The sequence below is a fragment of the Oreochromis aureus genome, linkage group 23 (genome assembly GCF_013358895.1).
Source record: "Oreochromis aureus strain Israel breed Guangdong linkage group 23, ZZ_aureus, whole genome shotgun sequence".
In the NCBI taxonomy this organism is placed as follows: domain Eukaryota; kingdom Metazoa; phylum Chordata; class Actinopteri; order Cichliformes; family Cichlidae; genus Oreochromis; species Oreochromis aureus.
Genome location: NC_052963.1, coordinates 39,438,358 through 39,466,080, shown reverse-complemented (window position 1 = coordinate 39,466,080; position 27,723 = coordinate 39,438,358). Strand labels below are relative to the sequence as shown.

General features: G+C 38.9%; 1 long non-coding RNA gene across 1 annotated transcript; it reads right to left on the bottom strand.

Moving 5' to 3' along the window:
- LOC120436139 lies at nt 1–27,275 on the bottom strand. The gene is made up of 4 exons (XR_005610174.1): nt 26,724–27,275; nt 6,287–6,368; nt 495–688; nt 1–104 (listed from the first exon to the last, which is right to left on the bottom strand). It is a non-coding gene; the product is annotated as an uncharacterized LOC120436139 (long non-coding RNA).
- Nucleotides 27,276–27,723: the final 448 nt, after the last annotated feature.

Genomic DNA, 27,723 nt, shown 5'->3' with positions numbered 1-27,723 from the left:
TCCAACATAATCCTTTATTGACTGATCATTTGATTTTACACTTTTACCTGAATGTGGCTCCTTTTTTTGAAAAAATTTCCTTATATCCATTATGAATTGTCTCTCTGTACACACACACACACACACACACACACACACACACACACACACACACACACACACACACAACAGGAGTTATAAGGTTAATGGGCATTCAGTCAGTTAGCTAGTTAGTATCCATTACAAACAGGACAGTGGTAACAACAGTAGGCTACGGACAATTTTAAGTTTTAGATTTTAAATTGGCTATATACATTTCAAAGGGAGCAACAGGACGGTCAAATGTCGCTGATTTTACTACAGAGCAGGACGGATTGTAGGGTAGCAAACATCGTCGGAAAACAAGTGCAGGTTACCTGGTGTAATGTTTTTCAGCTAAAAAGAAACATGGTCTGACTCCTACCTATACAGAGTAACTGAAGGTTAAATGCAACTGTTTTAAGCCAGGCACTTACACCTCCGCTCCGCTGCGTCTCAGCCACCATCGCTCTGGCAGCACTTTACCATTGTGCCCTCGTCCTTTCCATGCCGTTGACAGCACCACTATTTTCCTCCTCCAGCACATGAACTGTACAGCCGAGATCACTTTCTCAGAAATCCAGAAGTTTGGAGAATATCATTATCATTCCTGTGGCATTCTTGTTGGTTACTGTAATAAAAAAGAGATAAAAGAAATAACATTCGGGTGATGTTTAGACTAATCCGCCAACGGTGGTTCAAGGTTGTGTTTCTGTCTCATCTGTGCACTAATTTTCTACAACAGCTGCAAAAGAAAGCTCCCATCCCAAAATGCATAACCAAGTAGTTTTTAAAACTATCTTTACAGACTGGTATAAAAATGGTTTCACTACCCTTGGATAGATTCAAAACAACTGTACAGTGTAAGGTTCTTAAAAAACCCTATCTCATAGCTGTCTGGCAGGCTGCACCTCAGCTAAAGAGCTGTGAAAAAGTATTTACCCACTTCCTGGTTTCTTGTTTTTTTTTATTTGGTTGGTTTTTTGCATATTTGTCACACTTACATGTTTAAAAAATAGCCAGAGTAAATTAAAAATGCAGTTTTTAAATGATAACTTTATATATTAATGGATGTAACAAAGATGCTTAAACCTATCTGGGCTCCATTTAAAAGAAAGTAATGCCCTCCAAACCTACTAAGAATATTATAATAAAGCTTTGATTCCTTATTTGTCTCAGAAACATCTAAATAAAATTGTCCACACTTCTCTTAAACTAGTCTGGTGTCAAGAAACAAGAAGTACCAATGACACAAAGACTTGAAAAACAAAAATCTTTATTTAGAATTGTGTTCATTAAAAGTTGTAATAAAGCATCCTCATTTGATCTCTCACCCAACCTTTAATGAGCAATCCACACATGACAGGCTTTCATCCAAAATCTGGGCAAAACACAGCAAGTGAGTAACTCAGGTTATGAATAACAGCTATAAAAGCCAGCCATCCTTCGGCCAGCCATCCTTCGGAGAAGCCCATTTCTGCCGCTTGTATCAGCGATCTCGTTCTTTAGGTCACTACCCACAGCTCGTGACCATAGGTGAGGCTAGGGACGTTGATCGACCGGTAAATTGAGAGCTTCGCTTTTACACTCAGGTCTCTCATGACATCCATGCGAATTAATTGCACGCTGTGTGGTCAAATGTGTGTGTCTGTTGAGGTGTTTTCCCTCTTTGTTGTGATCAGTGTTGGCATTGTTACTCAATTACTCAATTGTTACTCAAGTAATGTCCATATCCATGCTGTAGACTGCACCACTATTTTACTGCTCCTGCACATGATCTGAAGTCAGCCAATTGCACAAGTAATCGTGAGACAGTAGGACTAAGAAATCCAAGCTATTGAACTGCTGGACAGGAGTTCTCTACAAGAACTAGTTCTTTATTCCCATTCCTAGCTCTGTGGCACAAGCAAACGGCTCTCACTAATTCCCTGTCCATCGCTACTTAAAGAAGGCATCCAGCCTCCTCTCCTAGTGAGAGGAGGTTAACCCCCCTCCTCTCCTATAAACAGCTCTCCTGTTTCCACTCTTGGCAACGCTGAAAACTGCAAACAGCCCCCAGCCTTTGTGCCTCAGACCAACAAATGCATAGCCAAGCCAACTTTATTTAAAAGACAGCAGCAACAATTGAAAAAAGTGCTGTACATAGTAATGTAATGTGAGGGTTCTTTATATGGCACTAATTTTTTTCAACAGTAAGAAGGAGACAAATAATTGTCTGAGCAGCACATTTTCTCTTCTTCATATTCGTTGTTCAGACGTGTGACAGCACAAACTAATCAGAACCCAAAAAGTGTAGTCTAGTTAGACTTAGGTGAATGTGGTAAAACCATCAAGCAAGAGTCAACCTATTATTATTTCTGTTTTTAAAGGTGCATATCTAAACCTCCAAACACGGAAACACTAAAAATAAAAGGCAAATGTGTATATAGTTAGCTCTGTAAAAGTTGTAAAAGCATTGCTGTAAATCAAACAAAATATCAATTTACTTCTGCACTTTACAGAAATAACAATTCATTAGAATATAATAAAATTAATTTGTAATACATCAAAGAAAAAATAGGAGACACAAAAAATATAAGTGAAAACAATAAAATTACAAAAAAATCTAATGCTAAGCAGAAGAAGTGGGAAACCACCGACTGATGTTACAGTAACTATGTCTATTTATTTTATAGCCTATTCGTTTTTATAATACAGTGGCCAATCTGCGTATCGCACATGTGATCGGTACTGGATTATCCTACAAGTATATGATTGGTTCTTGCTTGCAGATCTCCATATTTGTAAAAGCTGCATTTGCAATTGCTCAAAGTTTTTATTACTTTACTTTACTCTTATGTCTTATTTTCAAATAAAGAAAATATGAAGGTAGCGAAACTGTCCATCCAAGCATCCATCCATGTTTGTGACAACTCTGGCAGTGGAGAGGGGCTCTTCCAGCTGTCATAGCAGGAGAACCAAGGTACACCTTGACTGGCCAAGACATCATTCAAGCAAAAGCAGAAGTCAAAGTACACACTGTAAGCAATCTGCCTGCAGTTTACAGATTTTTATTGAACATAATCAGTTCAGGTCAAAGTCTGAAGGAGTGGGGGCAGGGATAGCTCAGTAGGTAAAGCGGTTGCCTCATGATCGGAAGGTCAGGGGTTCAAATCCCCTAAACAGCTACCCTGAGGTACCCCTGAGCAAAGTACCATCCCCACACACTGCTCCCTGGGTGCTGCACTGGTGGCTGCCCACTGCTTCACTGAGTGAATGGGTTAAATGCAGAGAAGGATTTCCCCACAGGGATCAATAAGAGTGTACATTATTATTAGATGGTCTCTAGATTCGGTAGTTAATATTTCTGATGGCTTCTTTTATTCTGTTAAATGTAATCTTGCACATCTGCTCAAAATGTAAAAACTGCCATTAATAAGATAAAACATATAAACTGTATGGACAAAATTGCTGGGCCACGCCTTTTAATCTTTGAATCCAGGTGTTTTCAGTCCCATTACCACAGGTATCAAGCACTGCACAGTTTGCCTTTGCAAGTATTAGTTAAAGAATGGGCTTTTCTAAAGAGCTCACTGAGCATGGTGCTGTAATAGTCAGTTCCTGAAATGTCTCCCCTCCCAAATATTCCACAATCAACCATCTGTGGTATTATTGCAAAATGGAACTGTTTAGCAACTAAAGTAACTCAGACACAAAGTGGCAGACCACGTAAACCTGTGTACGGCAGGGTAATGTGTAGGTGGCTCAGAACAGCCAGTTCAACAAAAGTTGGGAAGCTGTTGTAAAATGCAAAAAATGACGATCTGCAAATGTCATAATCCCAAACTCTATTAACAATATCAAACATTTAAAATGAGAAACTATTACCATTTTAAGAGAAATAATGGCTCGTTTTAATTTTGATGGCAGCAACGTGTCTCCAAAAAAGTTGGGACAGGGCTGTAAACATCTGGGAACTGAGGAGACTAGTTTCTGGACTTCCCATTCTTGTCTGATAGGATTCTAGCTTTTGTTTCAGGTGAAAAATCTGGCCTTTGCGCAGGCTGGTTCAGCAGCTGGGGTCTTCTACTACGATGCCATGCTGTTCTAATAGGTATACTATGCAGTTTAGCATTGTATTGCTGAAATTTGCATGGCCTTCTTTGAAAAATACATCAGCTGGATGGGAGCATATGTTGCTCTAAAACCTTTCAGCTTCCATGGTGCCTTCAAGTATGCAGACTGCCAATTCAGTAGGAACTAATGCACCTCCCAAGACATAAGGTCCCTCTCCTCTCAAGTCCAGGGGATGAAGTGTCTACGTTTTCAAAAATGAATTTTAAATTTTGATTACCGACCACAGAACAGTTTTACATTTTGCCTGAGCCCATTTTAAATATGCTTCGACCCAGAGAATTTTTACTTCTGAAAAATTCTGCCTCTCTAAGATTTTTTTTTTTTTTTTTTTTTACCAATCATGCCACTGATCTGTTGCCAGTTAGCTTAATTAGTTGAAACTCTTTCTCCGTGTTTTTATTTTATAACCATTTAATTCTATAGACTTTGTTGTCCCCATGCCAACTTTTTTGAGACATGTTCCTGCCATCAGATTCAAAATGAGCTAGTATTTTTTTTTAAATTTTGACACTTGATATTTTTCTGTTGCAAATAAAATATTTGTTTATGATATTTACAAATCATTGAATTCTGCTTATGCATTTTTCAGAGCATCGCAACTTTTGTGCAATTGAGTTTTATATAGATAATACAGTGTTTAAAGATTAATGTACAAAAAAGAAATATAAATTAAATTTAAACTGGCATATACAGTTGTGATCAAAGGTTTAAGTACCCTCATCGTGGATACATGAATGTTATGCTAATTTTGTGCTTTTAATGTTTTTTTGAACTGTTCTTTTCCATGGTGGAATGATTGTACAGCATACATCATACAGCATAAACAAGTTTGAGGGTCAAAGTATACATACAGATAATATTTGGTTAAATATTCCTAAATCTTCAATCTTAACCCTATTACAAATTGTGGACTGTGCTTAAAAGCTGTGTTTGTGCCAAAAACCAACCAACCAACAAACAAAAACAACCAATGTAAATGAATTCTAACATTTCTGTCATAAAAGTCAATTATCCAACCAGAATTATGTCAGAGACCTGCTGGTGAGTGCCAAAAGTGTCAGATTGAGATATAACTTGCTAAGGGACAGTAAAGTAAATATGAGCCTACTTGTATGTATATATTTGAGCCTGAATGTACAATTTTGACCCTCTGTGCATGAGAGAAAATCCAAAATAAATTCTTGTGCACCTAATTCTTTTCTCTTTTTTGAGTCTTTAAAGTAGTACACTCCAAAATCATTCCAGTTCAAAACAGTTCAGTGCACTCCAAACAGTTCAAAGAAATCGTGAAAAATCCCAAATGACCACAACCACGATGAAAAGATGGAAATTTTTGACCACAACCGTATTGCATATGATAATCGATATTTTCCCAAAAAGGAAACTAGTGAAACTGAGAGCAGTAAAAAGTGAAAACAGCATAAATATCACGTAAGTATCAAACTATTCATTAAGTACAAAATAAGATCAAGACATGTTTCTACTATTTGGAAAAAGTGAAGAATCTCTCTTTATAATAACGTATGATCATGTATGTGGTGGATAGTCTGAATACCTCTGACCTTGCTGTTAGGTCATGGAACTGTATGCTGTAGTTTGCAGGTATACGCAGGTGTCACAGAGTGATAGAGAGCAGCCAAGGTGAACACACTCACGGGTTTATCTGTAAACCTCTAAAAGGATCTTTTTCACACATGTATCACCATCTAAAACTCTTTTCTTAGGAACAGCATGCAAATCTAGGAGAACTTTGTATTCTCAGTGGGGAAGATTTTGAGTAGTCATAGAACAAGATGTCTGTCCTCATTTCAGTTGATCATTTCACAAACTGTAGAACAGTAGAAGATGTCAAATAAGTCAAACGTTTAACCAAATTACTTTTAACCTAATGACCCTAATATCACTTGCATGATATCTTTTTTACTTTTCCATCTCTGAAGGAGGTTTTAAGCTTCTATGTGAATGAGGTCATGGTATTATAAAGACTTAAAATACTGGTCAACAGTGTAGGCTTATTTTCCAGCAAGATGCCCTTTACGTTTTCATTAAGAAAGGCAAGTGTGAGAATATGATTGTGTGGAATATCAAGCAACCTTACCACGTCTACACCTACCTATGTTAGCTGACATTTCTGGTAATTTTGATCACGGTCTTGCTTTGTAGGTGATCAGTGTCATCTGGCTCCAAACTTAGGACTCATTGGAGAAAGAGAGAGAGAGAGAGAGAGAGAGAGAGGGAGAGAGAGAGAAAAGATCATCAGAATCTTCACTTTCAATTTATCTTTCATTTGATCCTTTTTGGAGTTTATCGTTCTCTATTTTCTGTTCTATAAATCCATTTGATTTTACGTTTTTTGTTTTAAAGTGGCTGTAATGCAACATTTTTAGAAAGGTCTTAACAGAATACTATTGCATCTGTGTGGAGCTCCTTGTTTTATAAAAGTTTCACTGAATTTCATCTCATTGTTTAGCTGTCACTACGCATTTAACTTTCAATTCACTTTCTGTCGAGATTATGTGTAGTGCACATATCAGATCACATCACATACTTGCACGTCATTATGGAAAGAAGCCCAACCACTTCCCATGACCTCACACATGCATGTAATTAATAACAGAAAAAAATGAACGATTTGCTTATTCAACTTATAATATTAAATTATTTATTAAACATTATTTAAACATGACATTCATGCAGCAATGTAACACTTGCATTTGTACTTGGATATGAGGGAATGCTATTTTAATTGCAAAAATAATTACATAATGTAGTGCTGTCAGTGTTAATCTCGTTAAAGTGACCTTAACACCATAACCGCATTAACGCAAATCTCCATTAGCGCGTTAGCGTGGATCGTGTGTGGGGCTGCACGGCGCCAACGCGTTAACGAGCTAACCGCGCTAACGCGTTAGCTACAGTGTATATGAGAGATGGACATAACTTGAAGATTTAACAGTGAATCCCCTTAAACCACATTCATCCTAATACACTGTATATATATACTGCATATGTTGGGTCTTTACCTTACAATATAAACTGCCTTGAGGTAACAGTTGTTGTGATTTGGCACGATAGAAGTCAAATTGAATTTTAAAACATCAAAAAAAGGAAGTAGGGGGCTCGGGTTGAAAAAATAAAAAAATTGTCTGTGGAAATCTATGGAAGAAACTAACCTTGGCTCCCATTATCTGTAGATCATATTCAACACAACATATTTATTTTCTAAACTGGTCAAAAGTGAGGATAAAGAAGGATATGGACACATGCAGTGCCCCTCACATTCTCTGTCACATCGACCTCTCACTCATCACATCCAGTTTCTAAGCACCAAGGCGGTGACGGCAAAGAAGGTGACGATTGACCTGCGAATAATTCGTAAGTTTCTTATTTACTTTGCCTTCTTTGGCATCATTCTTTTCAGCACAACCTCACATGTCTGAATGTACTTATTTTTTCATTTTGACATACTGTATCAACACAACTGATCTAAAATCACACAAAAAGCATAATCTCTGAGTAGAAAAACATGATACAACCATTCAAACCTACTACTAAAACTAAAATCAGAGAACGAACAGGTGTCACAATAAGATGCCACACAAATGACTTGTGCAGAAAAAGTCCAGAAAATATTTTCTGTCAACCACAAGAGGAGGAGCACACCGCAGGCCTGACAGCAGGAGGCACATCACTCCCCCTGTTTTCCACCTGGACACAGCGTTTGTATTGCAGTCTACATTTGGTGACTTTTTAGCAGCAACGGTGACATTCACTAGTGCCCTCATTGTTTTGACACACAAACCAATACAAAAGACCACACTGCACACTAACTACACACTCCAAACATGCTAAATGTCACAAATCTCTCACATGTCAAAACTTGCTCACTCCTCACTCTGTCGTGCCGCCATCACTCCCAAAACATCCCCCTATTTCTAAACAACCACATGTTGCCATATAATTTTTTTGATTGGTCAATATGGTACATTTTTTCACCAATATGAAAGGGGTCATGGTTTTTATTTATGCAGTCCTGTGACATTGAGATTTGACCCCAGGGGGTCACCAGTTGATGACTTCATGGTGGCTAGAGGCATCTTTTATTTACAGTCTGTGGTTTGTACTTTTTCTCTTGATCTCTTATCACCACCACATCTGCGGTAATAATTATTTCCCCCATTCAGATGACATTACTCTTTCCACCACAGATGCGACTTCGACCCTTGAGTTGGTTGTTCAGGTCTCGCGTTCAGGAAACCCACTAGTTCTTTCACCGTAACTTTCTCACATTTTTGGTTTAAACGTGGCAGAGGAGGAAATATGGGTGATGGTTGGGGATTTTTTTTTTGGCAAGCATTGATCAAAAACTTCCGTTTTTCTGAGAATCAAAACTTAAAAGAGATTAGAGCATGTCTTGTGTCCTTGGTTTTTGGTCATAAAAACCCCCCAAAACAAACAAAAATGCATAGAGATGACACAGGTAGTGAACTGCTTGTGTGCATGTGCCCTAAATATCAGTGAAACTAATGAATTATTTCATAAGAAGGTCATCACAGTTCTTAGGATAATGTGTAACAAAAGCAAACAAAAACTCACTGAAACTTGACCACATGTTTTAGGTTGTTTAGCATGCTTCCCAGTGGACCAAGAGTAAAAGACGGCCCAGTGAGTTACATGATAGTGAAGATGACATTTAGCTTGTGCTGAATGTGCATATTAGAAAGTTCAATCAAAGCATAATCTGGGGTTAGTATACATAAAAGTATCTTTCCCTTCTTATGTATTCGGGAAAGTCTGTGGTGTGCTGCTGTACGTCATAAAACCATTTATTTTTCCATCTATACCACAGTCCATCAGGTTGCCCCTGAGATCAACTTTATACTCCCCCCACTGTGTCTATCTGTGTTTCTGTGTGTATGTGTTGTACATGTAGCGCACGCCCACAGTCTCTCCACCATCATCCATTTCCTCTATTTTTTTCCTCAGCCGGGGGAGGTGAAGCTGGAACACACTATGTCTAGCATTATCAGTGGTCTTAATTTCCGTTGTGACACATAAACATCCTCTTTCTGTCACCAAAGACCGCCCCACACAGGCCAGCTGACTTCCTCTGTAACTGCCTGGTGCTCAGGGCAGGTAAACAAACTGTCCATTCAGATACTCTCACTTCTACCCACTTATACTGAAATGTAGGAATAGTTGATGAATTGACTGTTTATTCAAATATAATGGCATTCATATTATTATATTCTACTGTGAATAATAATGTAACCACTAGAGTCGATGGTTGATTTTTTTTGTTTTGTTTTATTTAGTTGCTTTTTTTTGTCTGCAGTAATTGATATTTGCCATTATGGTGCCGCTCATTGTGCTTTAATGCACATATATGGAAAGCTTAAGGTTGGGTGAGAAGCAGTAAGAACCACAGTTTAAGGACTTGTTCGGGATTACTGGTGTTGTTTTAAAATGGTTTATGTCATATCTATCTGAGAGATCTTTTACTGTCTGTATGAATCAAGTGTTGTCTGAAACATCAGTTCTGCCTTCTGGGGTACCTCAAGGATCAGTTTTAGGGCTGATTCTCCTTTTGCTTTATATACTCCCTATAGGCCAAATTATCAGACGTTACAATGATATCATCTCTATGCTAATGACATTCAGTTATGCTATTCTGTCAGAGATTCTGAGTTTTATAAATTGTCTTGTTTAAATAATTGTCTGTCAGAAATCAAACAATGATTAAATTACAACTTCCTCCAGTTAAATACAGATAAAACAGAAACTTTGATTATTGCTCCTGATCACATGTTCTCAGAAATTAAGCAGCATATCAGTTTTTTAGATTTTTTTTAGACCATTTCAGTCGAGTCTCAGAAACTTAGGTGTTATGTTTGACAGTTCAATGTCTCTTGAGAAACACTTCAAACAACTGGTCCGGAACTGTTTATATCATTTAAGAAACATTTCTAAACTCAGACTACTGGTGTCAAAGACAGAACTTGAGATGATTATTCATGCTTTTATTTCCTCTCATTTGGATTATTGTAATGGTCTTTTTACTTGTCTTAACAAATCAGCTTTGGATCGCTTTCAGACTGTACAGAATGCTGCAGCAAGACTTTTAACCGGCACAAACAACAGGTCACACAGTTTTGGCTCTCTTCATTGGTTGCCACTAAATTTTAGGGTTCATTTTAAAATTTTAGTCGTAACTTTTAGAGCTCTTCACAGTGAAGCTCCCCAGTACATCTCTGACCTGTTGAAACCTCATGCTTCATCCTGTGCACTTAAGTCTTCAGGTCAGAGGTTACTGTTGGTCCTAGGTTCAAAACATGTGGGGATCAGGCTTTTCAGGCGCTGTCTTTACACTGTAAAGACTCCATTGACTCCTTTAAAATGCAGCTGAAGATATTTTTATACAAACGAGCTTTTAATTAATTTTTCATTGTTTTGTATTATTTTATTTATATTTCTGGTTTTATTGTGAAGCACTTTGTGATTTTTATCTGTGAAACGTGCTATATAAATACATTTTACTTACTTACTATCTCAAACAGCGCAGTGAGACCTGATATGTCACTGATTATGTCAAACATCGTATAAAAATGAGGGGCTGGAGTTGAAATTGGTTTGCAAAGAGGCTCATCATCTGTCGACAGGTAAACAGTGAGCCCTATATTGATTTGCCAGTTGAATGCACAATTGGCAATCGGCTGAACTATCAGCTGTTGTGCTGAGAACAAGTGATCTTAGACTTTGTGGCCTGTCTGTCTGATATACTTAATGTAATAAGTCTGTGAAGGTTCTCAGTCATCCAGGTGATTGTAGTCTAAGGAGCTTGGAAAGAAAAGCATCTGGACTTCTTTAAGTTGCTTGAAGACTGTGGTCTGTGGTTTCAGACCCAGCCACACACTCAGTCAAAAACTGGTTCATCCCAAAGACAGAACTCCTGAACAAAAACTTAACAATGTAGTGTATGCTGTACAGTGTAGCAAGGAATGCCCAGACCTCTACATTGGAGAGACCAAACAGCCACTTCATAAAGGCATGGTACAACATAGAAGAGCCACCTCCACAGGTCAAGACTCGGCTGTCCATCTGCATCGAAAGGACAAAGGTCACTCTTTTGAGGACGCCAATTTTCACATTTTGGACAGAGAAGACAGATGGTTTGAAAAAGGAGTAAAAGAAGCCATCTATGTCCACTGTGAATGACCATCTTTGAACAGAGGCGGTGGTTTATGACACCAACTGTCTGTCATATATAATCTAGTTTTGAGATCCCTTCCCAGACGCCTTAACGCCCACTCACATCCTTTGCCATCTGACCTCAGGAAATCACATGATAGAGTGGGGCTAGGTTTCAGAATGGGTTCCCCCAAAACCTTGGCTGATTGTGACCTACGCCCATTTTCACACCATGGCTCATGTAATTAGGTAGAGGATCAACAGGGGGTCCATGTCTCTCTTGGGAGGTCACTCCCATAGGGCGTAAATCTGTGGGTCTCCACCATTTGACCTTAGAACTGAAGAAGCTTCTGGGATAAAAGGCGAAACATCTTCAAGCAACTTAAAGTCCAGATGCTTTTCTTTTAAGTTCCTTGGACAACAATGTAATAAAATGACTATACTACTACTATAAAGCAAAAAGGACAGAACAATGCTTATCTGAAAGAATAACATCGCATGGTTTGAAGTTACATTATAGTCACAATTCACTTCAAATGTTTGATCAAAATAAATGCAGAGTGCTTTCAAGGGTGAGAAAACAGACCGTGGTCCAAATGGAGATGCAGTGCTGAGGCTGTAATGAAGAAAAGGTCAGTGATTCAGGTGCAGATAAAGGGGATTTCCTTCAGTGTGTCACGGCATTAATGGTAATAAAGCTGTCACATCCGAGTCTGCATCGTTCCTTTTATCTGTGTCTCTATCTAAGTGGAAGAAACCATAGAAAATAAACAGATCGTGGAGGTACTGTGGTTTCACCACAGGTTTGGTTTATGAACCTGCAATTTGTTTTAAACCTGTCCTGTTCAGCAGTTGTAGCAAGCAGAATTATGGTCTGAATGCTTTGTTGTGGCAGATGTATTTTCTTTCCCAAGAGGAGCACCGTAGACTCTCTCTTGGCCTCTCTTGTTAATGTTTTTCCCTAGTGGATGTTTTTCTGGAGCAGACAGGGGATAAAGGCCAGATTCTGGGTGTCCAACTGCTGCTTCCACCCCAGCCTCTGAAGTGTGGACTGACAGGTGCCACCCCATAGCCAACAGTGATCCCGGGATGCAGTTAACCCGTCCCTAGACCCAACCAACCCCAACGCCAGGCTTGGTGTAGGAAATGGGGATGTAGAAGACCCGCCTACTCCCCCTCCCTGCTTGTCGATGTTAAAAATGGCCTGTTTGATTCGTGTGTTGGTATAAGTGAGTGAATGAGACGTAGAAAGCGAGTATGACTGTGTGAAAACTTGAATGCTATTAAAATTCACACGAGCGCATTGACAACAGCACACCCAGCAAAGCCACTTGAATGGTCCAACCAACTGTGGCCTATGCAGCTCATGTTCACCCACTGAGACCCTATGTGTGTCAGTGATGTGTTGTCAGAGGAAACGGGTGGAAGCGAGGGCTAGGGATGATTAAGAGCGAGAGGCAGAGGAGAGAGCCAGGAAAGCTGGTTCAGTAAGCTCTTTCAGTTTTTAGTTTCCCATTTTTATAATTAGAATTATATTTTTATAATTACAGTAATGCCTTTGGATTTAGTCTTTAACATTTTTAGGAACACTGCAAACATTTCCATTGCTATGCAGATGTTAACCTACTATTTATCAATGAAGTCAGATGATACAAATCAACTAGTTGAATAACAGGCACGTCTTGAATTCATAAATTCAGACAAAACTGAGGTTATCGTACTCTATCCTAAAAATCTGAGAAACATGGTGTCTAACCAGATACCAATAATGCCACGATCAAAATGCCCATCTTGACCAGGATATGTCCTTCAGTACACATATTAAACAAATATGTATTTATATTGTGCATTCACCCAATATTTTCAAATGTAGAAACTTAAATAATGCCATAAAATATCTCCAAGCTGTCTCATAGTGATGCTGAGAAAATCGGGCTCGATTATTATCTGGTTCTACAAAATCTCCCTGAAAAGTCTTCACAGTGGAGGCTCCTCTAAAGCACCCATGTCCTAACTATCTGGTAAAAATTTTGTATGTAAAGTAATTAGACAATTTGAATAAAAAAAGGCAAAATCTGAGATAAAAGTGAAATAATGTGTCTGTTTCTATCACCAAGTATGTTTAAACTTTGATTTACACATATGTATACAGTGAGCTTCCTCAGTTGCTATTCATCAGTGGTTAAGCATTTAAAACTTGGCTACACCTACAAAAACAAATGACAGTCAGAACTCGATTAGAGTGGGCAGAAGTTGTACATGACATCACGTTGTCGCCCACTTCAACCCAGTGAGAAAAGTTTGTGTCCTACATCATATGCTCAGATACCAAATGAGAACATTTATTTTAAGGGCCTTCAGAGGGGACCTATTAGGCTCTTTTGCAATTCAGAGAAGTTCACAGTTCTATATAATATTGTATCTTAAACTTGGCCTAGCAGCAGCAACAAGTTCATCCACTGCCTGAAATTGTGCCTTCATGTCAGGAAATATTCATTAATGTAGCTTAGACATTCAGCAGTTACCTGTCGCGCAACCTGTTAATCACAGTTTGCTCACATTCCACACTTTGGACTCAAATGATTACGATTAAAAAATGCAGCAAGCTGTGGATACTTCCATTTTGCAGGGAGTCCCAGAAGTCTTTCTTTAATTGTCTAATATATTACAAATTGCTTTTAAATGCTTTTACCCAGTGGACCTTGTTGTGATGGCAAAACACAGACTCTGCTACTAGTGTTTCTTTTTTACTCGCCCTGAGTTTATACACCACTTTACATTTAATCATTGGTTGTTATTATTAATCTCTAACTCTTTTCCATAGTTTGACCTTTGTCCTATCTCCTTCCGCTCACCCACAACCAGTTGCAGTAGATGGCTGGTTCTGCCAGATGTTTCTTCCTGTTAAAAGGGAGTTTTTTCATTCAGACTCTCACCAAGGGCTTGTTTCTAGTTTTCTTTCTATTATTGTAGGGGATTGACCTTAAAACATAAAGTGTCTTGAGGTGAGTGCCTTGTTGAGATTTGGTTCTATATGAACTGAATTTAATTTAATATTAACAGAGTCTCATCCCAGCTACCATTACTTTTATTATAATGATCACAGCATTGGCCCATCATTGCTTTGATATACTGCTATATCAATACTGAGTTCCCAACTTGTGCCCGTTGTTCCCAACAGGGGAGGCCAAACAAACATTTAACCAGTTACTGCAGATTTCAATATTTCAGATTTGCCTCTTCCTGATGCTTGTGAGTGGCACTAGGAATCCACTGGATGGAGGTGGAGGTAAGCACTGATAACAAGAGAAATGAAAGTAAGTAGAAGATGTGTGTAAAACAGAAATAGGCAGGTAGAAAGGTAAAAATGCTAGTAGCAGAGGTCATGAAAGTGGATGAGTTTAAATAACTGGGTTCAGTCATCCAAAGCAATGGATAGTGCACAAGGGAAGTGAAGAAGAGAGTGCGGGCAGGGAGGAGTGGGTGGAGTGTTAGGAGTGATATGTGATAGAAGGATAGAGCAAGAGTGAAAGGGAAGTTCGTGCGACAGTAGTGAGATAAGCTGTTTGGTTTGGAGACAAACACAAAGGAGGTGGAGTTTGTGGTGGCAGCTGCAGATGTTATGATTTTCATTGGGAGTGACCAGGATGGACAAGATTAGAAATGAGCACATCAGAGGGACAGCTGAGGTTGAGCAGTTTGGAGACAAAGTATTAGTGGTAAAGACGAGATGGTCTGGATATGTACGCAGGAGGTATAATGTTTATACTGGACAAAGTATGTTGAAGATGGAGCAGCCAGTCAGGAGGACCAGTCGAGGTTTGTGGATGTAGTGAAGGAGGACAAGAGGGCTGATGTGACAGGGGAGGATGCTAGGATAGGGTGAGATACAGGCTGATGGTCAGCTGTGCTGACTTCTAAAGGAATCGTTCAAAAAAAGATCTGCCACTAGTGTCAAAGCTAAAACACTGAACCATGCTCTTCATAAATCGCTTTGTGAGATGTTGAAAAGGCAGCATAATTATCTTTATTACCCTTCTTTGCAACATTACCACTCTTTCCCATGCACTTGATTTGCATTTATAGAAAAAACACTTTCTTTCTATTTTCACTTTTTGCAGAAATTTACATTTTGTGCGATTTGTGTGTCTTTATCTTTATCGCACTTTCAGGCTTGCAATCTTGGATGTACTAATTTAAATAAGTAAAAAGAGATAAATTTTTTGTATTCTTGCTTTCCAGTGAGCTTGTCCAGAAAGTAAAAACCGCTTAGTTGTTTGCAGAAATGATTGTTTGTTTAATCAAATGATCTGCAGCCCACATTTCTGGTAAATTCATACTTTCCATTTCATTCACACAGGGAGAAGATGGGCACATTTCTTGGACAATACACCCACACTTTTTGGTACTCTGCTCCCAAAACAGCAAAGTGTGATGGTTGTGGGGAGTGGGGAGCACTGTGGAAAAGGTTGCTGCAGCTGGCTGAGTCATTATGAACCTATTTATGCATCAGAAAGGACAGTATCAGAGGGACAACGAAGGGGAGAGAAGCCTAGATAAACATTTGACACTTTTCTATAGAAAATCAAAAGTGCACACATGGCAGGGCAAGATCAAACTACAGTGGATAGATAGGAGATTGAAATTGAGATACAAAGAAAAAAGAAAGGGAGAGGAGAGGGAAAAAAACTGACAGCGAGAGAAACAGAGAGAATCAGAGACAAAAAGAGAGATAGGTGTCCCTACATATGGACAGGGGAGTCCCCAAGGCCCTGCTATGGTGAAGCTTATTTGTCCCACCTCCACACTGGGCTAGAGGCTTTATCTTGTATCTCGAGTGGGCTTTTGTCAAAAGTGTTTATGTCTGGCTATTTAACGTCACCTTTCCTAAACAGACTCATAGAGCTTTAAGATGGTATGGGGATTCCCCCCTGTAGCTTTCTGCCCGTATCTGTCAAGTTCTCCTGCCTGCAAAAAGCTTCATAGACATGTTAAAGGCATTTGTGAGCAATTTATAGACATTAAAGGCATACTGTACAATTCCAGGAAGCCTTCTGCTGACTAAAATAATAAAAACTGGTGGACCCCCTTAGAGCTGTTGTTAATGCACTGTCAAAAGAAAAGGTACAGTCCCTGTAGACATTGGATGCCACTCTAGCTTTTTTTTTTCTTTTCTTTTTTTGGGAGAACGTTGTAGTCTCAGTTTCAGACAGGCAGTTGAGTTCACTCTATGAGTGTTATCTTCATACTAAGTGAAGTTTGAAAGAATCAGTTGAGATTACATTGAAAATAGAGTTTCTGTGACTGCCGTGTTAATCAGTGGCAGATACACAGAATGATAAAGATACTACAAGAATGTATGTGGAAAATGGAAAACACTAATCATGCAAATTACAGTATAAACCAAACATAAGTATAAGCACGGGCTTGACTTGCATCTTTGTACATTACCGTAACTGTTTGGGATTTTATCTTATATCATTCACAGTGGCTTCTTTGTCTTTTTACCCTATCTCGCACAGACACATATGGGTTAGATGCCTAATGATCTCTTGAGACATTTCTGCAACAGACCATGTTCTGCAAATATCACAGAGTCAGAGATCTGTGTGTGCATGGTTAAGGTCAAGTGCATTACATCAACAATAGAAATGGGAGTGCTTAATGTACCTATAAGTAGAAACGATTTCATTCACTATCTGATATAATGATGTGGCTTTTCAAAGTGTAGCCTGCAGACCAAAGATGTATGTAACACAGTCTCAGTGGTGATAGGATTTAGGACAGGACCACCCTCCCCTGGAGTCTAAATGGTGGTGGTGGTGAAGATGAAGACTGAAGTTTGAATGGACCTCTGGTTTAGGTGTCTCAGGGAGGGTGGGGGGGTCTGAAAGGGAGAATGACAGAGAGCACAGATTTAAACCATGTGAAGCACAAGCTCCAAGACGATGGGTGAGAAGATTTGACTACAGTACTGATGTCAGTATTGCGACTGACAGCGTGGGAAACCCGTAGTCATGTAAAGAACAGAAAAGCAGCCAAACACCCAGGAAAGCAGGCAGATGAGTGATTACAGATCTACCTTCTTGAACTTATTCTTAAACTTCATAAAATAGAGATAGCATCAAGAATTTGACCAGCCATCTCAACTAGTGGTTAAAAAAACAACAACGACACACGAGCACCAATATAAAAAACTAAAAGTGCGGGCATTTTTCCCACGCAGCCTTTAATCATACGCTCATACCACTCAGTCATAAATTAATAATTAGAAACTTGAGCTGTATTTCAGGAAGGGAACTTTAAGTGTGACTGATTTTACTGATAATAAATGAGAAAAGAGACAATTTGCAATGTAATGGGAAACATTTGGTCGCTTTTGCCAAATATAAGACTGCTGCACCTGTGCAATTTGGTGTCTTATGAATCCGTACATATATGGCACAGCATTTAGAACAGATTAACTCCTGCATGGCTCAACAATGGCACAATTAAAGCCAGTGACAAAAGTGTCCCTATCATTTTATAGTTTGTAAGATTTCTTTTAAAGTCATTTAGGATTAGTGTTTAGTTATTAGAGACTTGAACTAATTAACTTGAATATTAAGTAGCAAAAAGGTGAAGGAAATGTCTTATTAATGTTTAGTATTATTATTATTATTATTATTTGACAAATTTGTCAGTGCAACCTGTCTGTTGAGATTTTGAGATGAGGGATGTCGACATGACTGTAAGTAAGTAAGTCTGTCCTACACTATTTCTGCAATAACTCAGAGGTTAACAATACTGATAAATTGTAGCTAAAAGTGGGATGGGTTTTTCAGATCACAGCTACATAAATCAACCGTCAGTCAAGAAAAGACCACAACAATGGAATGATTGTATTCAAATCTGCCGTCATATTGCTTTTACTTTTTTGATATCACAGAAACCAACCTTGCTGTGGGAGGGTGATATAACCAAGTTTTTGTTTACTACTGAGTAAATGAACCATTTAACTGTTTTAAATGTAATTGGTGGTGGGCCCCAAATGAAACCTAAATGGGAAATAAACTCACTGTTCAACTAAGAAGGTAGTCCCAGTTTTGACATTACTCATTTTCCATGCTAACGCAGACACACACTGACAAGGTAAAAAAAAAAATCCATACATGTGCTCACACACCTTCACATATCGGAGAAACATTACGCATCATTTAGAAATGATTTACAGCTACAGTGGGGATCTCAGGCCTGTTTTGACCTCCTCTCAGTTTATTCTTTTTTTGGGTAGGAGAAAGATAAAATCTGTATATTAAATATGAAGAGAGATTAAGGACATTGTTAGCTTAGTTGGAATTTAAAAACTGTCATAATGTGAAATTTCTGCCCTCTAACCAAAACTCCAAAGCCCACAAATTAATATTTTATATCAAATTTGTTACATCTGTATGAAAACCAAAGTTCAGTCAAGAGCAACATGGCTGTATAAACCTTAACCTGTAGCTAGAGTCAGGCTATTTCTGACCCACCTTTTGAAATCTTGTGTAAAAAAAATACAAATAAAATCAGTGAATAAAGTAGGTGAAAGTAGCAGCTTCTTCTTTTTCCATTTTTTTTTTAGCCAGAAATCTTTAAAGTTTAATTTTGACTTTGATAGTCTGTCATTTTTAAATCTCTTAAAAGCTGAAGTCTTTTTGTTATCTTTGTTAATTCCTTCAATGCTATTTTCCAGGGCTGACAATTAGACTCCTGCTTTGGATATAGCTTACAATCGGAATACATCCAGTTCTAGAAGTCAGAATAGAAACAGAGTATTTTCGTTGCAGGTATTCCAGTAAAACATACTACAGATGTGGGTGGCATGGTGGTGCAGCGGTTATCGTGCAAAGCAGGCTATCACTTTCCTGGCTGTCTACGGCCTTCTTCTCCTTCTCTGGAGTTCCTTTTGGTAGTCAACCTTCAGTCCAAAGAAAATGATGTTTGGTTCATCAGTGATTTGAGGAACTGACTGTAGATGTACAGATGTATAGACTTCTGTATAGATTGGCAGCCTTTTCAGGCTGTAGCCCTTCTCTCATCCTGTGACAGCTCAAAGAGACTCAAATCTCCTCATGACCCTGATTTGGATGAGTGTTAAATGAAGGAAAACTGTTATCTTTGCTTGAGTAAAAAAAAACAAAACCCTGCAATAACAGAAATCCCACTAATTAAAATTTTGTGTCTGAGTTACATTTGTATGAAAACCAAAGTGTAGCAACCTGTAGCATGCATATTCTAACATAACTTTGATATTTCTGTGTTGTTTTTTTTTCTGGGCAGTCCAGCTTCCTCTGGGAATCTATAGAAATCGATGTTTGGTTAATCACTGATTCGAGGAATTCACTGCAGATGTGGATGTGAGAGTTTGTGGTTGTGTCTCTATTTCTCTTTAGACTTGCAACCCCTGCAGGGTATTAACGTTTTGCAGACACGTGACCACTAACCAAGCGACATTAACTTGTCTAATATTTTGAACCGGTGACAGTCAGGCTGACAGTTTATGGTAAAGTGTCATGCAGGCCTGCAGGCTTTGGTCAGCGGTCCCCTGGCAACCACCTGTTGCTGGAAAAACTGGGTGGAAAAACCTTACATTGCCTTGGTCATGCTATCATATTGCTGTGGTCGTAGTTTAAATGAAAGTGGTGGATTTTTCTGGAAACTCTGTCCAGCTACACTCCAAGCTGTAGTGAAACTGAGAAAAGTGCAGCTCAAACAGGTAAAAAACTTCAAAGCAAAAAGTATGCCTTTTGAAACACCTTGTCCGTTTTTGGTTTGTGTCGCACTTTTTAAAGTTTAATAGCATAGCCTATTATTGTCATTGTAAATGTTCAATTATTACAGCTTGACTCTTAGTAAACAAATATTTGTAGACAGCCCCCCCCAAAAAAGAACATCCCCTGTTTCATCCAGTAAGAGTCAGCAAGCTCCATAAAGCACTGCCAGATAGTCGAGAAAGACACATTTTTCCCAGCAACAGGTGGTTGTGTCATGTCCAATATGAGGGCCAACTCTTGAGGAATGTGCAAACAACAAATACATTTGGAAAACTTCTAATCTTGTACAAACAGCAGTTCTTGATGCCACAACAGAAAGTGAGAGCATTAGCATGTCAGGTATGCCAGTAAAAGATATTGCTGTTGTTTTTGTGGGTTACTCGGTTCCTGGTTTCACCATCCTGGTGGTCTGGGGCCTTTCTATGTGGAGTATGCATCTTCTTTCTGTGTCTCTGTAGATTTCCTGTGAATATTCCAGCTTCTAAATACCCGAGGAATAAATGTTTGATCAGTTAGTGATGACTAATCAGTTGATGAGTTTGTAAACTTGAAGTTTTTCCCTGTGATTTGGTCTCTTTTCTTTTCAAACGGAGATAAATCCAAGTGAACTCCAAGTGAACCAAAATGCATCACTACAAGCCACTTGAGAATGTTCGGCTTGCTTATTGGCCAGGTGTCTAGGACAGGAGCAACAAAAGGTAATACAGGAAGAAGGTGCTGTGTTCCAGACTACTGGAGAAGATGGAGAATTGACATTTATTTCATGGCTAGCTGCTAGCCCAAACAGACCTTTGCACATCTATAGTACCTTGCCGTATTCAGAATTAAAAGCTACAGGAAGTCTTTTTTTAGCTCAGACTTGCAATGTACACTTGGCAGTTGGGTTGGATCAAGGTAAACAAACAAACCGCACTTAAGTTCATTTGGAGGAGACCACCTCCTCCAAAGGGTCTTAATGTGGTTGTTTTCGTTGGCACCTGAGTGCGATTACTGTGTTCACACCTGTGCAAGCGAACCACACCAAGGGGGAAGATTCACCAGTGACCACAGACCAGCGACACAAGTGACATCACACCAATGACCAAGTGACCACTGGCGTGGATGTAATTGTGTGTGGTTGACTCTCTTTCTGTGTTAGCTTGTAATGGACTGCATACCTGTCCAGGATGTATCCCACCTCTTGACCCATGACAGCTGGCAGAGGTTGTTTACTTTTTGCAACCTATTTTTAGTCTATCATTATTTGTTGTGAAACTTCAAATTGAACTGAGCTATATTTTGAACAATATTTTTCTGGATGTCAAACACCCACGCTAATGATGTCAAGAACAAAGCTCGGAAAGTTCCAAATCAAATGCCAGATGCTTATCTTAAAAATCCGTGTCGTATGACTGAAAAATGAAGCAACTCAAATACTAAAAGACAAAACAAAAACTGGAGCTGCAAGCCATAGCGATGGTCGAGCAAAGCTATGGCTCAGGTGTCATGCACACGTATGTTTGCTAATTAGGTGTTGAGTAATTTAGCTACTGAACACCTTGTATCACCACTAGGTGGCAATGGAGAATATTATGAAACCGCCAGTGAAAATTTCATGTACATGGAATGATGATTATCACCTACTGTATATTTCTTGTTGCTACTAGGTGGCACTATGACTCTGACAAAATATTGACACATACACACCTTCACATTTGGAATCTGGAAAACCTATACTTGAGATATATAATTTCGGATCCTGCCACAAATGACCCAACTGCCGCCATTACCACATCCTTTCATTCACAATTTAACAACACTGAGATCTTTAAATTGAACTCCCCAAAGATCATGTTGATTAAATTAAATCTCTGGGAGGAGTTTGTTACAAGGCCTGAGAATGGCAAAAATATTGGCAACATTACAAATTTAAATCAAAATGGCTAACTTCATGTTGGGTTTAGAGTATAGCTCCAAGGAACTTTTTTTTGCCAACCTTAAGACATTACATAAGGCTGCTAAATCTCATAGACCTCGATGAAATGAATATGTATTTTTTATAATGTTGGTGGCGCTATGGAACCAGTTTGGACAACCCAGAAAAAGCCACCATACATTTTTAAAGCCATACACTCCCTGAGGGTGTGTGCTAAGTTTCATGACTTCTTAAGAATTCCAATCCTCTCCACAACAACTTCTTTTTTCATGGCAAATCGCCATGTCACCAGGGTCCGCCGCTAAATAAAAATTCACAATTTTTTCCAATAGTTACAGCGACCTGGAGCGGTCCGTTATCACACTACTATGAAGTTTGGGCCTGATTGGATAATGTACATGTGAATGATAGCAACTAAAAAATTTAATGGCTGAATGATCAAAATTTGACACTGTGCCATGGACACAGCCTTCAATAAAAACACAAAACTTTCCCAATTTAGATTCACTCAAGTCACCCACTCAAGTTTAGATCATATATTAATTTAAAATCACGGGGCCTTGGGATTTTTTTGTACATTGGCATTTGTTTACCAAATTTCATGTATGAAGCTCAAACTATGTGTAGGTTATATTCTAGAGCAGTTGTTCCCAACCCCCGTGCCACAGACCGGTACCGGTCCGTGAGTCGTTTGGTACCGGGCCGCGAGAGTTGAGGCTCAGGTGTAAAATGTATGATTTTCAGGCTTTTTGTCGGTTTTTAGCGTTATTTAAAAAAAAAAAAAAATCATTGTTATCGTTAACTCGGTTTTCCTGGGTCTTTTCCTGTGTGTTATGAATAAATCTTCTTTTTTTTGGTACCGGTACTGGTTTTATTTTGTTGTATTTATCCGCAACACCTTAAAGGCCGGTCCGTGAAAATATTGTCGGACGTAAACCGGTCCGTGGCACAAAAAAGGTTGCGAACTTATCTAGAGTCATTGCACAAAGCCCATTTCCAAAACCAATAAAGCATGGTTAGGCAATCAAAAAGATGATGAGTTATCCTATTGATTTTTAACCCCACACACTGCACTACAAACTGTCATCAAGGCAACAGCTTTATATCCGAATGCGTGTATAGTAAACATATAGTATCATAACATTTAGTCCAACTCAACGTGTCGCATACAATTTACATTCAATTTAAAGTTGAAATTGAACATTAGAATCGGTCAATAATCAGAATTAATACAATATTTCGGAAGTAATTTTACACATGCAAAGAATTACTTGTGCTTCCTAAATGCAGGTTGGCAGGACCAAGGAGTGTTATAAAATGATAATCTGGCGCCCTCTAGTGATAGAACCTGAACTTACATGTTGAAATAAAGTGAATCCAGAGGTGGGGAACTCGAGCAGTCCTTAAGGGCTAGTGTTATGCAGGTTTTAGATATCACCCTGGGTCAACACACCTGAAACAAATGATTAGTTTATTACCAGGCCTCTAGAGAACTTCAAGACATGTTGAGGATGTAATTTAGCCATATAAATCAGGACACATCTAAAGCCTGCAGGACACCTGCCCTTGAGGCCTGGAGTTCCTCCACCCCTGCATTATAAAGAGAAAAGTTCTGGAATATTACACATGCAATTATTTATTTATTTATTTCAATTTTTAAGTAATTTATGACACATTTCATTAATTAATTATATATGTAATTAATTAATTATTGGCACATTTAATAAATTATTTAATGATGTATTTATTTAATTCAATTTGTAATTTCTGGCCCTCCATACTAGAAATTTATAGAGCATAGTTGTAAAAGGGGCAGCACGGTGGCACGGTGGTTAGCACTGTTGCCGCACAGCAAGAAGGTCCTGAGTTCAATTCCACCATCAGGCCGGGGTCTTTCTGTGTGGAGTTTGCATGCTCTCCCCTCCGGGTACTCTGGCTTCCTCCCACCGTCCAAAGACATGCAGTTTGAGGGGATAGGTTAATTGGATAATCCAAATTGTCACTAGGTGTGAAGGTGTGAGTGAATGTGAGCGTGAATGGTTGTCTGTCCCTGTGTGTTGGCCCTGCGACAGACTGGCGACCTGTCCAGGGTGTACCCCGCCTCTCGCCCTATGACAGCTGGGATAGGCTCCAGCGCCCCCCGCGACCCTGGAAAGGATAAGCGGAAGCGAATGAATGAATGAATGGATGGATGGATGAATAGTTGTAAAAGGTCCTCTGCTAACTGTTGATAACAAAATAACATCAGCACAAGAAGGAGCTTCATGCCATGGGTTTCTATGGCTGAGCAGCACCTGTAGTCTGTGTCCATATAAAGATAACATAGTGCCTAAATATTATTATTAATGCACAGAAAGAAAAATAAATTCAATTTAAAATTGCACATGCACTTGTATATGACAAATAATCATGTTTCAATATTGTCTGTGGCTGAAGTGCTGTGGTTTCTAAATGCTTCCACTTTGCAATATTACATCTTATGGCTGGTTGCGAAATGTCTAGGAGGGAAGATTTAATAGACTGACATGTTGCAATGATAACACCCTATTACAGCACCATGGTTAAATGCAGCAACCTCTTTAAAATGACCTTTACAAGCAAAAATGTTTGTAAAAACAGAATGCATGGCTAGGTGACTACGCTCTTATATCCTCGCATCAATGGGAAAGAAAACGTGTATTCCAAGATAAAACATCTATACATTTATATCTTCAGATTTGAGCATTTATTTCACTGGTATAATAACTGTATTGTTATTCCACCAATCCATCCATTTATTTTATCTATTCAAGGTTTCCAGCGGGCTGGTGCCTATCACTGTCATCATAGGGTGAAAGGTGGGATACGCCAGGTCACCAGTCTATTCTCACATTCACACCTATGCCAATTTAGAACTGGAGTCCATGCATATCTTTGGACTGACTGCTGGTTGCTGGTGCATCTGGAATGAACCCATGAAAGCAGGTGGAGAACGTGCACTGGCAGGCAGATTAAAGTTCACGCCCAGTTGTGTTTTCCCTTTTCTTTTCTTTTCTTTTCTTTTCAGGAAGAGGCTGTTCACTTTTCACAGTATAGTTTTAGTCTACCGTAGTGTGATGTGAAACTAGCTCACTATGTGAGAATTTTTCTGGATGCACACGTCTGTATAAACACCCACACTAATGATGTCAAAAACAAGGCATGGAAAGTTCCAATGCTTATCGCTCATAAAATCAGTATCGCATGACTGAAAAATGAAGAAAAGTCAAATACTAGAAAAAAAGAGGGCAGATCATGTGTGATAATGATTTGATATGGGGAATTTTGACGTAGCTTTGTGACATGAAGGTTGTCCCGAGCAACTGAAACTATAGATGTGTGGATAACCGCACTACATGAAATTCCCGATTTAGGCTCTATTTTAAACACTGTTGCTGTTTAACCCCACTACAAACTGTCAACAAGACAACAGTTCTATATGTGAATAAGTTTACAGTTTTGCAGTTACTGTAAGTGTAATATTACCTGCCAATCATTTTCATAAAAAACTATGAAATACAACTTGAGTTGGAAGATAAAATTGTGCCACATGAATGTATTGTTGTGTTCTTATCTCCACAAAATTATACGTAGTTTAAACATGATTTTCACTTTGTTGCACGGTCGGTTTGAAGTTTGGTGACTTCATAGTTTCGTGCAAACATCTGCCCACCTGTGGCTGAAGATGAATTACAACCAGTGCCATGGTGTGCTTTTTGATAGAGCCAGTAAAGGGCGCCAGAGTATTACTTTTTGGATTTAATGTGACTCAACCTCTATTTGGTACCATGTTCAAGAGTAACATCAGTACAAGCACTGATATTAATATTCGGCTTAACCCCGAAGAAAAGGATTTGGTTCACCGAAACAGTGTAGTGAGAAAAAATAAAGTGAGCCGTAGCCTTTCACTTCTTGTCACAGCTTCAGCCAAATGATGGTGCCAGGCACATGGCTGTCTGACTTATTTACAGTAACACAACAGAATAGCAGAAGTTTAGAACAACCGAATATCTGTTCTCAAGATCTAGCCTTTTTTTTCGTTTAGTGTTAATCCTCTATTATTTATTTATTTATTTATTTATTTATTTATTCATTTTGCTTTGCAAACCCAAAACCTTCTTATTCCGCCTGCTCCCTTTAGGGGTCGCTACAGTGGAGCTCTAGCTGGGATCCTCCTCTGCCACACCAAACCGAAGCGAGACAAGCCATGCCTCCCTTCACTAAACCTCCTCTGTTGTGTTTTCCTCTTACCTGTGTATCCACCATCTCTCCTTTTCACATTTCCAGACCATCTAACCCAGCCTGTCGAACTTTATCAACCTCTGTGTGTATATGTAGTAGTCAGTCTTTTTCTAATGGATGTTTAGTTTTTCCTTTTAAACCACTTTAAGTTCAGACACACACTCAAGCTCTCCTTTTCGCACAACGTGTTTAATCTATGTCTCCAAACGCGTCAGTTCCTACAGCTATTTAATGGTGAATCACATTCACCGTAGGCTGCACCTTTCAGTTTCAGTTTCCTTACCAGCTAACGAAGAAGTCTTTTTTTCTTATATCTGATGAGTGTTTAGTCCAGTTACTGGCTGCTACACCACCGAACAGACATCGGGAAAGGTTTATTCCTGCAGGCCTACCTTTGATGACTGCAGCTCTGTCAAGGCCACGTGCTGCCAAAATGACTGGTTTATCCAAACTGCTGCTTGAGGCTTCGGATGAGGACCTTTGTGATGACTTTGTCTGTTGATGACTCTCACGGTGACAAACTGTTTGTGCATCAAAGCTGGAACACGTCTCACGTGTAAGCTAAACCTTCCTGCAGCCGCTTTGAAGTCACAGCTACGTGGTTTTGCTTTGTCTTTCTGCCCGATAGATATGAAACCTTATGAAGACTCCTTTGATCTTCCTCAGTCTGGTTTTTTTTTTTTTTTTTTAGATGAGTCCATTGCTGAAGTGGTCTGTCTTACAAGTGCTAAAGAGTAAATTAAGACATAAATACATAAATAACCTCATTATGATTTGGGGAAATGCTCTTGTTTGAGTTTGATTGCTACAGGGGGTGTGTTATTTCTTATAACCAATCTGGACGCTGCTATGTAACTATGACATCAAACTTTATTTGATTGCCTTCCTTACTCTATTAAAAACAAAACCCCCTGCAGTTTACTGAATATCAAGCATGTGGCCAGAGCCGTGGGTAAACCCCTTGAAGTTAGGGGAACTGAAATAAGTGTCTCTGTATTTGTTCTTGTCTGATGTGTGAAACAGTCAAAACTTAAATTACCTGCCCCCCACACTCGAGAAAAGCATATCATTGCTGTGCCAAAAAGGTGATCCACTGCCAAAAAGTGATTTCTGGTATTTGCCAAAAACTGATTGCCTGTATTTAAAATGCTATAAATGAATTGTTGGCCTATAATATGTGAAGCATATGCCAAATGTATCCCTATAATAATTCATAATATCAATTCATCTTGAGCCACAAACAACATTCCTGTCACAGGGTAGAAGCCACAATCAAACTTTTATATACAGCAAGCCCATAATTATTCATACCCCTGGCAAATTTTGACTTAAAGTTACTTTTATTCAACCAGCAATTTTTGTTTTGGGTTTTTGTTTTTTGTTTTTTTACCG